At 54.2% G+C, this 14552-nt stretch overlaps 1 protein-coding gene across 3 annotated transcripts in view; it reads left to right on the forward strand.

Moving 5' to 3' along the window:
* Positions 1 to 14552, forward strand: part of ankrd11 (ankyrin repeat domain 11) — an 84597-nt gene that overhangs the window by 12401 nt on the left and 57644 nt on the right. For all 3 annotated transcript variants that reach the window (XM_086144440.1, XM_086144443.1, XM_086144442.1), the window contains exon 2: positions 14179 to 14256. The gene's annotated coding sequence lies outside the window, so the exon portion shown is untranslated. The remainder of the gene's footprint in view (positions 1 to 14178; positions 14257 to 14552) is intronic.

The raw sequence follows: 14552 nt of genomic DNA on the forward strand, positions 1-14552 counted from the left end.
ATACCGGTCGCCTCTTGAATTCTGAACTTTCAGTTTTCGTGCCGCCCGCTGTCTGTGCCCCTTGCGGGTTCGGCTCTCGCCGAAGCTCCACCGCACGGCTAACGGGCTGCAGAAGGCGCTTTCTGTCTGAGCCCAAGGCTTTTTCCCGCACCTTCCGCCCGTAACGGCGGAAGAGAGCCGTCTCTCCGTCACGTTAACGCCGCTCGTTACCTGCGCCGTCCCCGGGAGGCGCACCGAAGCGAGCCCGCAGCCTGCCGGTGGAAGAGTAAATGCCGTACTATATTATGAGTGGGCGATGAACTGCAATCGACCAGGCGAGTTGTGTATTGTTTCATGTGTTCCCAGCCTGCGAGATGACTGTTTGTGGAGGAGGCGAAGCCCGGCCCCTGCAGCTGCTCCCCGCGTTTGTAAAAACACCAAAGCATGGTGCCTCTCTGTTTATTTGTAGCTGGCACTGTGGCAGAAACATGCTTTGGCACCGCGGGGAAACCAACATTTTATTTTGATAAACCGCCTTCATGTAAGAGCAGATTTCATGATATTTGATACTTTTTTTTTTTTTTTTTCTTTTTGGTTTTTGACGGGCGATTCTGGTTATAAAATTACTGAATTCCGTCCACGTTTCCTCACGCTGCAGAAACGGTCAGGTTGAAGAGCGGCCGCCACAAAGGCGGGCGTAAGGAGCCTTCAATCGGTTGTTTGGGTGTAACGTGAGCAGTCGGCCGGGCCGTTTGAAAGAGGGAAGTGGAAAGCGAGATGAGAAGGGGCCTCCCCGCCTGAAATTGCGGCAGCGCGGCGAGCGGCTCCGGCTCCGGCTGCAGGCCAGCACATGTTTGGCTCGCATATCAAGGCTCCGTCTACCATCTTCCTGTGTCAGACGTTCTCGGAGGTTTGCGCTGCGCCCAGGAAGCGGCGACTGGAACCGAGGAGAGGGTTTGCGTCGGCCCGCGGCGAGCGGTAATCTTCCCCGCCGCTTCCTGCTCGCCGCGGCTTCGACGCACACGGAGCTGTGATTGGGTGACGGTCCCGGGCTTACCGACGCTGATCTTTAAGTTATTTGATAGCAGAATCCTCTTCCCTTATACACTCCTGTTTTTTTTTTTTTGGTGTGCCTGCGAGAGCCAGTGTGTGTGCGTGTGTGTGCGTGTGTGTGCACATGGTTGCGTGTGAGCCTGTGTCACTCACACTCCCTGCAGTGAAGCTTTTTATAGAAACAGCAGCCAGCAATGTAATCTCTGGCATGGATGTAGGACAGTCTTTTATTCCTCCTCATTTCTTATGCAAAGCCATTTCTCACCCACAGTCACTGCAGTGCCTGTTGGAATGCACAGGTTTCTTCCCCTTCCAGTGTCTGAAAGGTGAACGCTGACAGGACGCCACTGTGTTTTAGCGCTTCAGCACATCGGCTACACGCTGATAAGGACGGGACCGCGAGGCTCCTCCTCCTCTCGAGCCGTAAACGTTATTTTGGGTGTAACCTAGTTCTGTACGAGCCGTTCGTCCGGTTAGGGGTTGAAGGCTGCCGTCACAGGAGCGGCGCTTCATGAGGGTCTTCTTTAAAATGTTGCGACCGACCCGCTCCGTCCGGGCTTCTGATCTACAAACCCTCCTCCCTGAGGTTTTTAACTCGACACCGTATTTGTGCGGGCCGAGGCTGAGCTCGGCCGCCGCCTCCCCTCTCGGTGTCTCGCAGACTTTAGAACGCTCACGTGTGTTTGTTGTCGCTGCGGCGCGGCGGTTCACCGTTCTACCCAGAACATTTGCCTGGCAGAAAATTCCAGACTCAGAACCGGGTTAAAGCTACGACTGTTATATAACGAATGTGTTTCCTATTTAACTATTAAGTAATAAGGCTCTAAATTTGGATTGGCCGGTTGCTGGAGCGAAGGAGGAAGGCCGGTGTGGATTCGTGCGCCGCCGGCCGTGCACGGTGTTCCTGCTTCGACGGGCGCTCTCGTAGCGGCGCACACACTTAGTCCCGAGCTGTTTTGCACAAACATCCTCTCTCATTTCAGTCATGTGCAGCGTATCTGTCAAATTTCATCACCCCGGCCCCTGGGTTTCCTGTTTAGATTAGTCAACTCAAGTGTGCTGTGGTCTTTTACTCTTCCCTCCTAAAGTTGGCCAGAGTTTCCCCTTTTCTCCACGCCGCTGTTTTTACTGCATCCTCATGCACTCATCCCTCTGCCCCCCCCCCCCATCCCCACCTTCATGCAGTAGCCCTGTTACTCAGGAAGCACCGCTCGCAGGAAGCGAAGGGCGTTGGACCCGACTCTTTGCCCCGTTTCCTTCTCTGACACAAGTCGCTGTAAATTATGTGAGCGCTCTGACCGCCCGCTTTCTGTTTCTGCTCTTGGCCTTTTGTAAACAATCGCAGGATACCTTTTTATGGCCCCGGCGCTTTACTTTTTACATAACAATTAACGATCCTCAAAAACAATCCGTTTTCCACTGTCGGCAGATGAGCCGGGTGTTGGGTTCTGTGCCGGTGTGTATCCTCACGGCCGAGCAGCGTGGAGTCGAACCCACAGGGAAAATGCCGTTCCTCTCTCAAAAGAGTCCTGTTTCTGCAGGACTCCGCCTCATGATGATCTCCGGTTCTTCTGACCGGCTTTTCATTTGCACCAAACCTCCAGGTGTGCTCCAAGCCCCTTTCACCTGCGCTGGACTGTGGGAACGTTGCACAGCCATTAATCCTCACCATATTCATCTAAATATGAATAAACAAAACAAAACAAAGCTGGACAGAGGTAAGAACTGCATTCGAACCATTACAAATGAATCGGGAGGGGAACTAACTACACCTGGATGTTTTGTTTTGGTTTTTTTGCGGCGCTTAGCTGGCGCTCCTGTCCCAGGAGGAGATCCATTCACGGCTCTGGCAAACATTTGACGGAAAGCTCCGTTGTCCTCTAAGACTACGTTCCTTGGAGATTCCCTGGTTCCACTGGTTCCACTGTTCCTGTAGCTTCCCTGCATTTCATTCTGTTTTCTCAAAATAATAGCATTTCAAAGTGGCTCCAATAATCTGTTTTTCAAGGATGGCAAGGGAAGGGCCACATCCTGGTCACCTGCTCCTTCTGTGGGACTTCCTTGACCCTGCGTTTGCCTTTTGATGACACTTTGGCTGGATGCTCACTGAGCATGTCTGCATGTCAGCTAGCATCTGTTAAGGAAGGCGCATTAGCGTAATGCTCCATGTGCCGTGAAACCTGTCGACCTGCAAAAATGACACAAAGCGCCGCTTTTGATTTCGTCCGAGGGCGTCGGGAGAATACGGCTGTGTTCACTCCAACTTCATGTTCCCGCGCCCCGTGGACATATCCGTGGACTCCCGCCGCCGCTTCTATCGAGCGTTGCTGCTGCCACTCCCACTCAACACCAAATATTGGTCCATGTGACTTGGCGGAAGCCCTAACGGGTTATTTGACAGAGGTAAATAGTACCTACTTCCTGGCAGTGTGGCGTTCCCTTTCAGAGGGGGTCGGCTTCCTCCCCCGTCACTGCTGGAGTTCACGAGCGGTTTTCTGCTTGGAATACACACCAGACCCAAAGTAGAAGTAGCTTATTGTGGGAAAAGTGTCCGCTTTTCGGTTGACCAGTATTGAACACTTGGTAGCGTAGCAATGAACACACACTCAATCAGATTTTCAACAAAAGGAAGCAAGAAAACCGTCAGTCCAAGCATTCTGCCTGGCACTGCCCCGATGTGGAGCCCAGACATCGACCATATTTTGTTTCTGGTAGCACTTATTTTATAAATAATAAATCAGAGCGGTTATTTAACCTCGTGTATGCGAGGGGAGCTCACTCCCAGTGCAGAGCAGACCGGCTATTTTCAGAGACACACTCCCAGTCGTTTGGGGTTTTTTTGGAATCTATTACTTGGCTTTTTGGAGATACCTTGCAGGCCGTGGACATCATGTACCCTCACCTTTTGGCCACCAGAACCTTAATGGCCAAAGTAAAATCCCGGAAAATTCGGATTTGCCACCAAGTCATAGTTTGAAATACCGCCGTCTCGACCAGTGCAGAAGTTAGACTGGACTTAACGAAGCCAAAACCCGAGAGCCAGACTCGCGCAGCCCAGACATGCCGGAGCTGAACCTGAAACAGACGGTCTATTATTTAACAGCTTGGATCGGTGTCTGTACGGCAGCCAGAAGCTCGGGCCCTGGAGAAACAGCTGACCCTCATGGCGTCCACGGCCGACTCTCATCAGGGCATCCATGATGCAACACTGACGTTACCATGGTAATCATCAGAACCCAAGCTTGTGCAGCACCTGGCAAGACCCCCCCCCCCCCCCCCCCTTTGACTAATAACTCCGATGCCGCTTATCCACTAATGACTCCAGCCATACTGTTGTCATGGTGATGATAAGGCTGCTAGTATCAGATTTGAAAGATGTTGTTGGATTCGGCGTAATTCAGAACATCAGCTGAGGCTAAAACGGGGGGCGTCTCATCCTGCACTCCGACAAGGACATCTCTGGAGGGGCTGCAGCCGCGTGAAAGCATCTCCATCCTCCGATTTAACATTAAATCTACTTCAATGTCCGTCTGCGCGGCTTCGCCTGCTCCCATGTCCACGTTCAGTCTGGATGTTTGGCAACCGGTGCTAACAGTTGTTCTAATGTCAGCGAGATGGTCAATATCAGAGCAGTAAGAAGGTCCGATGTCCAGCGACAGCTTCACGACTCCTCTTTTGGCCTCCCAGAAACCACCGGGGTTCCACATCTGTCCAGAGCTGTGAAGATGCTGCCGTCTTCATGCGGTCTCACCCGCCGTGGTTCTGCATCGCTGACCCCGCCCTCTGCCGCTCAGCCCCCCCACCCCGGTTCCCTCCGTAGCCAACGTGGACGATCGGACGCTCGGGCTCGGAGTCCGCGGGACCTGAAAACTCGGCTCGCTCCAAAGTTGGCTCGGCGCTGATGTGCAGCCCGACGAGAAGATAATTGCGTTCTCCATCTCTTTGCTCGCTGCTGCTGTTTGTTTTCCAAGGCGCGAGGAAGCCAAAGTGGCCAGCGGTTCAGCATTTCCACAGTCCACGCTGAGTTCTAGAAAGCAGCTACACCTCCTCTTCCTCACTCACTACTCGTGCATGCGTGCGTACGTGCACTCTGTTTACAATACTATTAAAAGAAGCAAAAGATGAAATCTGGACTGTTAGTGCATGCGTGCCCACATCTGTCCTATAAACCTAAACACTTTCATAAAGCATCCCTGGTATCAATAAATGAAGATGGTTTTTCCATGAAAGGGCTTCCTGTGTTTTGGAGGCTCAGTCTCATCTGAAGGCCTGATGTTCTCCAACAGTAGACCCTCTGGACGCTCTGGATTGGAACTCCACCACCATCAGCTTAATGAAGTTCCTCCCATTTCCACACAGTCCTCAGCCCTTGATGAGGGGCGTTTTGCCGTCACAGTAACAAACTCAGAGACGAAGACGAGTACTTTGTCAGGTGTTTTGTGACAGTGCTAAAACATCAGGTGAATCGGAGACCTCGAGCCCTAGCACGTCCCTGACCACAGGACCAGAGGAACAGAGCATTTGTGAATGAATGAATGAATCCCTGCTCCTGTCTTGTTGTGTATCCAGTCCAAAGCGACGTCCTTTTCTAAATAGTGTTATTACACAGGGTGTAGTCCAGCTAGAGATGTTGTCCAGTGCTGGAAGAACCAAAGACTACTTCTGGAGTGGTGGTCCTGATCCAGAACCCTCTGATGGTCTGGGTTCCACTTGTATCCTCAAGCAGGGTGATCCAGGTCTAGGACCCAGTCAACCTAATCATCAGATGATTCTGATGTCCTGCTGCTGGACCTGTGGTGTCCCAAACACCGGGTGTTTTGATGCTGTTTATGGACACATGAGAGGGTTTTGGTTGAACACACGGACCAATGAGCAGAGACCTTGAAGAACCATGAAAGATTCCAGACACCATGGGGGTGTTTTCATGAATTGGGCAGCTTCAGAGGTTTGCCAGTGGTAGGACCTGCCACTTGGCTTGTTGGGTCAAGAACGCACTTCCTGGCGTCGGTGTGATGTTTTCCTCCTCTCTTGTACAGTAGAAGAGATGGACGTAGAGCTGATCGGTCCCTCAGACGTCGTCAGGCAAACGTGGAAGAAGGTGAACGTGTGCGATAAATGCAGCATTATGACTCCGGTTGCGATTTGCTCTGGTGAAGGAGTTATGTGATGATGAGGAGGAGGAGCAACCTCCTGATAGGACTGTTGATGGAAGTCATCCCTGCTCGTGGGATAGTGAAGGTTTCCTCAATATCTGTGCAACTAGGCATCATGAGTTTGGTTGGTCGATCATCGAGTTGAAGATGTGAGATTTGTAAAGGCATGGATCCAATGAAGGTGACCGCAGAAGCAGCTACAAACATGAGCGCCATGCTGGGTTGGATTTATCTGGTGTTGCGTTTGAAGACATCAGGCTGATGATGCAGAGACAGAATGTCCCGGGCCACAGAACCCCGTCGGCCTTCCGCTGCCAGCCTTGCTCCTTGAATCTCACGAAAGGCCGGACGATCGGCGAAAAACGACGTTTGGGAGCACCGAACGACTCGGGCTAGAGTACGGATTTCAGTTCTGCGTCTTTACCCCGTCAGACCAGCCCGAGTCGGCTTTCTCCAGCGGCCATCGGCATAAATAGGTGTCTCACACTTGATGGCGACGTTTTTATTAAGAAAAGAAAGACAAAACTGTTATTGTGCTTTGTAGATGGGAAGACGATCCAATGCAAACAGTCCAGACAACACTGGATGAAAGCTTGAACCTCCCGGTGCTTTAGGTCACCGGTCCACTCAGGCTTGTTCCCAGTGCCTAGAGAAGAACTCAGTTGTTGTTTGAACGCTGCCAAGGACAGCAGCTGTCCTCTGTCCACCGCGGCTCGGAGGACACGGCCGACTCGTCCACGTCCAGACGGTTGCCGGCGGCCGGCTATCGCCGCTATGCTGTTTTGGACTTTGTCGTCCCCCCTTTAAATCACCCAGTATCTGTTTCTGACGAGGCAGACCTCCGAATGCACCGTCCACATGGGTGGAAAATCCCGTCGTAGGAAAATCTGGTCATTAGTGGGCGAGGAGCGAATGAATACCCACCGGTTCTTGACTTGTGCCCAAAACAGAAGCTCTTTAGAAAGCAGTGACTTTGAAAGCGTCTGCCGTGTTTCTGTGGACGGGGCTGTTTCCCCTCTGCCATCTCACAGAACCACATCAACGGGCAGGAGAGCAGGATACATGCAGCTGTCAAGGTGCGCCGATGGGTTGAACAAAGCCTTGGATTCAATGGCTTCTGTGAAAGCAGCTTCAGAAGAAGGAATGAACCCTGTTTAACTGCTCATGCTAACCTCCACTTCTCTGACCTGTTTTGGTTGTCCTTTGGAGCCAATAGAGGAGGACCCGGAGAAGGTGCGAGTGGGTTTCCTCCATGAAGTGAGCGCCGCTCGGGTCCGTATGGTTTGGCCCGCTTGCCAGGCGTCTGATAGTGTGTGACCTCCTCGCCGCCGCGAAGCCCCGTTACAAACGGCGCGTATCTGCTTCTCCACCTTTTGGAGTTTGGACTCGAGCGCCGCTTCTGCCGCTGCGCTTTAGATGGATTCGGCTGGAGGGCAGATATTTAAGGTATGACATCATTCCACCGGGAGCGAGCGAACCGTCTGTCCGTAAATATTCCACCTCCGAATGTTGACGTTGCCGTTGCCATCCATTTCCTCCGGAGGCGTCGGAGGAGGCCTCCGCCTTGTTGCACGCTGGAAATGGTGAAGACCCTTGGAAAAAAAACACTTGTGTCTTGTGGCCAGTGTCCCCCTGCTGCTCCCAAACAGGAACCTCCCCGTCCCCGTTCAGGCCATTATTTTAAAAGATAGATCTTTCTGATTGTGAGCGTTTTTAGTTTTTTTTTTTTTTTTTCCTCTCCCTGAGTCCAGAGAGCCCGTTACCTTGACAACAGGAGAAGATCCTTTGCAAGAGGGGCTCAGAGAGTGAGAGTGTGAGCAGAGCTAACCGCGGCATGGCTGTGCTGAATGGATAAAAAAAAAAGGCGCTGTCGTTAACTGTGTCATGAGGAGCTGCTGCTGCTCTGCCTCCTCCTCCTCCTCCTCCTCCTCATCGCATCCCTTCTTCCTCCCCTCTCCGCCTGCACAGCCTTTCATTTATGGCCGATATTTACCCCGGCGTGTCCACCCTTCCCGGCCGCTACCGCCGTCTTCCCTCGGCCTCCCTCCCGCTTCCCGTCAGCTGTGTTTTGGTCGGCTCCGTCGCTCCGTCGGGACTCTCCGAGGTCCTCGGCCGTCGGCGCCGGAGACGTCGTGGATCGGCGTGCCGCGGTCCCTCCCTGCAGAAGCCAGGCTTTATCAATAATGTAGATGTTTTTGAAGGGGAGAGGTGCGGCGTGCACCCCCCGATGCCTCCCTTCCCCTCAGGGCCATCTTCCCCTCCCCCCGAGGCGTCTCCCCACACCCTCCGGTGTCAGGTTTCTCCTGCAGTGTTTGCACAAAGACGAGCAGATGACTGAATCTAATTAGTGTAGATATTACAATAAGCTGTGATACCTGATGCGCTGACACAGTGCAGTCCAACCCCGGCCGTCATATCGAGCTGCTGTTGCTTCCTATTGTTTACCGGCGCTGAGACGGAATACAGGGGCGGGTCCGTAACCAACCCCGCTATGGTAACAGCGCCGAGCCGGCTGACGTCAGCCGCCCCGCCGATGCCGGGGCGAGCCCCGAAACCCGCGACACCCGGGTTCTGGCGACACGAGGCCGAGCCCCCGTCGTCATCAGCGACCCAAAGCTATACATGCTTCTGAAACATAGGAAAGAGCGATTTTCTGGTCCTCAGACAGAAACGAGGAATACACTGACTGAAGAAATGTTCTGAAGTAATCCCCCACATTTTGAGGATGATCACAGAATAATTCATTCTCCCAAAGTCAGGATTAGGCCATTAATCGGTGACCTGGCATCGCCGAGGCCAATTGGTCCGGTCTCCCTCAGGTGATTTCAGATATCCCGAGGGTTTTAAGAACAGCTGCAGACCAAACACTGCCTTGGACCCAACATGCTGGACCAACAAGCAGTCGGCGCGAAGGAAAGCCAGACGCAACATCCGGAGAGAGCAATGGGTGGCGAGAGGAGCAGCCGTAGTAGAGCGGTGCTTGGCGTCGCACCGACAAACTAGGAAACCTAAAGACACCACCTGCGTTCATCTTGATTTGCTGAGCGCCGCCGCCGTCCAACGCTGAGGCGTGGACTCTCTATTGTGAACATTAGTGACGGCACTCTTGTCCCCCCGCTGCAGCCAGGGAAACCCCTCCTGCAGATTCCCTGGGCCACCGTAAAGGTTAGCTGAGTTCAGGGCCGTGTTGTGTTGGCTTTAAGCTTTCGACGACGCGGCGAAGCAGCCGTTCATTGACCTTCTGACGGACCGAAGTCACACTCCAGTAGGTGCGTTGGTCCAGTCCGCTTGGGCTCGTAACATTGTTGATGGGGTCATCTCGGGTAGATAACCCCTGTGTTTGAGTGACCGGGTCGGGGTGTGAACGGGCGTCCCCGCGTGAGGCCACTGAAGCCGTCGGATGCGTGTCAGGAAGCCTCCGGGGGTCTGCGGTGTGTTTTCCCTTCGGAGTCGCAGGCACAGCGGCTGGGGCTGGGGGGGGGAGTGTTTGTCGGGATGCGACCCCTGGTTCCTAGTTTGCATATAAGGCCACCATGTCATTGCGTGGACAATCACTGCCCGTATGCAGAAGCCAAATGGAGTCGAGAAGTATTGGATAGAGCTCGAGTCCCCAAGCCAGCGTTAATGACTGATTCCTTTTCCTCATCGCACACAAACGCAGCCCCGCCGTGGGTTGGCCTTATCGCACCGACCGATAACCAGGGCCGGGTGTCTCATGGTTCAGTCCTGATACTCGGTGAATTCGGTTCTCAGCTCCTCACAAAAACTCCCAAATGAACTTGACTTGTGCTGAAACACGTCCGAGGCTTCGGTTTGATCGCAGTATTTTACAAAAGTCTTAAACGCTCGTAAACGATCAATAACCCCCGTGAAAATCAGAAGCTACGGAAGGCCACGGTCACAAGTTGGGGTCGGGTCAGTTCAGCTTCAACATGGGATGGGCGCCGACGGACGATCGCATGACCGCTTCGGCTCACGTTATCGATGGACTGTTTACAAGTTCAACTGCCAATCAATGATGGTCTGTGAGATTGCTAAAGCCTCGCATCGTTCCCAGAGCTAAAAGCAAACGTGGGCAGCATTAGAACTGAAAGTTCAGTCATTGTATCGTTACCGTCGCCAAGCCTGAGGACGCTCTCACCAGGAATCGGCGGGTATCTGACGACTCCCGCTAAGATGTGGGGGTGCCCCCGTCAATAACAAATGAATGCAAGTGTGTAATCATGAGTGAAGCCGCTGCAACGTCACACCATCTCCCAGCCTGGAGTCTGCCGCCGACCAAACTCCTAAGTTATATAAGTGAAGAGACAGTCGGTCCACCGCCGGGTCTCACTGACAGGCGGCCCTGCAAAGATTGGCGGCGGCGTGAATGCGGCTGTTTCCGTGGCGAGGTGCGTCGGACAGCGGAGCGCCGGCTCCTCCTCGGCCGCCGCCAGATGCTTCTGTCACTCCAGTGCGGCCGAATTCTGGGAGCCGCAGCAAAGGGATTTATCCTTTTATGCAGTCAAAGTGTGTCAGCGTCAAAGGCCCACTCTGACTGCGGGTGAAGGTCAGTGTTAAAACCAGGGTGGGTCCCACCAGCTCTTTGACTTACAGCAGTGTTTTTGTGTATGTTGGACAGCTGCTTCGACAGCACACACACACACACACACAGACAAACACACACGCAGACAAACACACACGCACACATTTGCCAGCTCACCACCCTCTAGCCCACAAATTATTCAGCTTCTCATAAGGGTTTGGCAATAACTTTGTCTCCTGGTTCAGGGATGTTTAAACGTTCCTGAGGCGGTGCAGATACTCTGAATGAGAACAAGGGCGCCCGGCTAAATCCAGGCAATGCTTTATGCCACGGTTCTTTCAGATGTCGCAGAGGTTGCCGTCCTATTCAGGTCTTCGGACAAAATGTGTGATTTCAGAGGTTGAGTGTGGGAAGATGTTCGCTGGAGCCGAATCACCTCGGAACTGACCCCGGGCCGTTCTGCGTCCGCGTGATGGAACCTCGCGGTTTTCATACCGAGTCTACTAATGGAGCGAGGAGAGGAAGCAGATTGCGGGCGGCGCGAGCTGCGGCACGCCGTCCAGAGAGCTACAGACCTTTTGTCCACCAACGTTTTATCCATTACAGGGGCCGGCAGCTCCTGACAGACTGCTAGCAACCAGCTAGCTGGCTTTATCCAGCTCGCCTGTCGGTGGAGTGACAGGCGATCGTAGATGTATGTAGATGACACGTTAGCATCACATGTTCTCGCGTGTGCCGCTGTGCTGCCGTGTCAGAGGTGACCGTATGTCAATACCTGTTATGATTTCATATCGGAGACTTATCGGAAGTTAGCCCGACCGCGCGGTTTCCCCTTTGCTCTCGTTCGACAGACCGCCGAGCCTTGCGGTCAGCTCGGCCCGGTGGACGTAAGAAGGACCTCCTTGAAGCCGTCAGTCACGTGATGACCGTGGACGACCTCACGGCCTGCAGGGAACGAATGCGAACCTACCAGGAAGTTCCGCACAAACAGCAGCGGCAGAAAGCGTCGCTCTCCTTCATGTCGGGTCCAGATCCCTCCTCCCGCCCAGTCTTTTTACCTCGCCGTCTGGATGGGTGACATCAGGAGGGAGTCATCCATCACGTGCCGTCCCGTCACCGGATGCTCGTGCTCCCTGCTTGTTCACTGGCTCCGCGTCTCATGATGTAACTCTTCTCAAATACTTTTGGTTTCAGCGTTCCGTACCATCCGGTCATTATATTTAGACCGAAACCTTATTGTCTAAACGTGCCTCTCTCCCGACTACTGGAGGTGATTATATTGAGACAATGAGCCTTGATATTCTGTCCAAAACGCTGTAGGGGCGGCGGTGTTCTGCTTCCTGGGGGGATTATTACAATCCGCCAATCCTGCGCCTCCCGCTGGGAAAACCCCACAGGTTCCACTCCAGTACAAACACACATACGCAGCCATCATCCTCCTTACGGCATCGGCCGCTCCGGTCAGGTCTGGCCTTAATCCTGTCCAGAACGCCCACCTGCCGCTCGCCCTGTGTTTTCGGCCGTTGTGCTCGGTCTTGCTAAGCCCGCTGAGGTCAGTCCTGGGAAGGAGGACGCTCTGTTTACGTGCATGTAGAACTGCGCTTTCTTTCACGTGCACCGTCCCGTCCTAAGACCAGTCCGATGTACGCGATGCGAGCTGGGACGGGTCAGGAGTCCCAGGATCAGTGGAATGTGACGGGTCGCGCCCGACACAGGGCCTCTGTTAAACATCCCTCATGTCCCGCCTCCTAAATCCTCATAAACCCCGGTGCTTATGGTTGGACGGGACCGGGGGAGGGGAGAGCCGCTACCACGGCCAGGAACCCGCAGGGCCCGCCGTGCTTTCAGGTGGCGAGCCACCTCCGAGGGCTCTCGTCATCTACACCGGCGCCGTCGGATATTGACAAGAAATCCGCGGCGGTCCGAGCGAACCCGCCGGCCGGGTCGGCGGGCCGAACGAGGACGCCGAAGAAAACAAAGGCCGCAGCCCGTATGTTCCCTGCGTTGGGACGGCGCCTTTGTGGAAACGTCCCATCCTTCTGCAAACAGATTTTTATTTTTCAATGGGGTCCACAAATGACGTTTGAAGCTCTGTCTTAGACTCGGCCGAGCAAAAGCTTCGCCACAGCCCGGGCTCGGTCCGGCGGCCGGGGTTGGATCGGTCCCCGGGTCCGCCCCGGCCGCGGGGCTCCGCGGGCCTTCAGTCCGGGTTGTTGTCCGGGGATCCTAAATCCGGCCGGACTGCCGGCCGGAGTTCCTGCTCCGCTGGTGAGCAGCTGTCATGGCCGGCAGAGTAATCCCAGGCAATGTTAATTTGTTTGGATTTCAGAACATTTTCTTTCATCTGGCTGGAACCGCGACAAGCCGATGACTGATAGGCCTGCTCTGCGACACACAGCTCCAGAGCTCCATATCCAGGCTCTGCAGTGGACTACAGCAAACCCATGAATAAGCCATCCCCGATTAATCATTCCACGGCCTCGAGGGGTCAGAAGGAGTTCGGTGAGGAGCGGCCGAGGAACCCGCTGCAGCCCTTCAGTTGTCCGGGGTTAAACTTTAACAGAGGCGTCACCGGGATCGCTTTCTCTTCTTAAATGGTGATGCATCTTATTATGTGTTTGAATTGTGCCACGGTGCATTCCCCCCCCCCCCCCGCGCACCGAGACTAATTTAAGATGTATTAAGTGATAAAGGTCCTCTCGGAACAACTCAAACCCATGGACCTCAGAGTTTGATGACAGTAGGGATGCTGTTTGCCGGTTGGCGGCTCTGGACCGGATGCCGGTGGAGGTTCTGGTTTTCCGTTGGGTTCATGGTCATCAGTAATCCGGTCGGCATTGAGGTGGTCTTGGTGAAAGGAGCGAATGACACTTCTCAGTGACGCTTTCATATCCTGGTTCCCGAGTGTCCGGTTGAAATATTCCTTCACCGCTCTCCTGCGTACCGTACGGTGGAAGGGTGTCGGATCAAACCGGCCTCCGCGTCCATCTGACATTGGAGGTGCGGGTCCGGTTGTTCTTCCTGGGGTGGAAACCAAAGCCGGGCCCGATTCCGCTGACTCCTCCACCCCTGCTGGATGTTTTTTGGAGGACGGCGCTTCTGTGTACTGTCATGTCATGACGTCGACGGCGAGGAGCGGGTCTGGGCCGGGATGAGGTTTCATGATGAGGCGAAGCAAAAAATACAAGCGCCGAGGAGGCCGGCGTCAACGCCGGGTTCGTTCTCATGGAAAACCACCGGGTCTGGAATTCGCAGTGTTTAGTCGGCGGAAAAAACAAGCCGAAAGTAGAAGAAATGAATGACAAATGCAAACGCCGTCCCTCCCCTGGCCTTCGCCGCTTGGCAGGGAAGCAGCGCCGCGCCGCGAGTAGAGATTACACATCCGCACCTTTGCACGGTTAGCGTTGTGCAACCGCTTGTTCCGTGTGGATCACTGAAGTGTGGTTCTGTTTTCGTCTTGTCTTCCAGGACCCGCCGGACCCTGCAGACTCTTCAGTTTCCCGTTGGATTTTAGCCCACTGAAGTTCTCCCACAGCCATGGAATCGGTATGTTGATGAATAACCGCTGTGCCTGACGCCCGGCCGGCCCGGGTTGTTGCGAGGGTTTTTTCTGGTTGACATTGTTCTGCGGAGCAGAAGAAGAAAAGCTGGCCCATCTCGCTCTCCTTTCCCGCCGGTAGTCTGACGCACGCCGTGTGGTCGCTTTACACCTGTGTTTATTTTGTCTACGGCGCATCGCTGCCTCACATTCGCTCTGTACGCCGACCACTTGAACGCGGTTGGACTCGGAGCTTGCCGGTGACTTCCGGGCCGCACGACGCACGACGACACGAACGTGTCAT

This window comes from Fistularia commersonii, chromosome 3, assembly GCF_037954325.1.
Source record: "Fistularia commersonii isolate RoL2024-O1a breed Wild chromosome 3, RoL_Fcom_v1.0, whole genome shotgun sequence".
NCBI classification, from domain to species: Eukaryota; Metazoa; Chordata; class Actinopteri; order Syngnathiformes; family Fistulariidae; genus Fistularia; species Fistularia commersonii.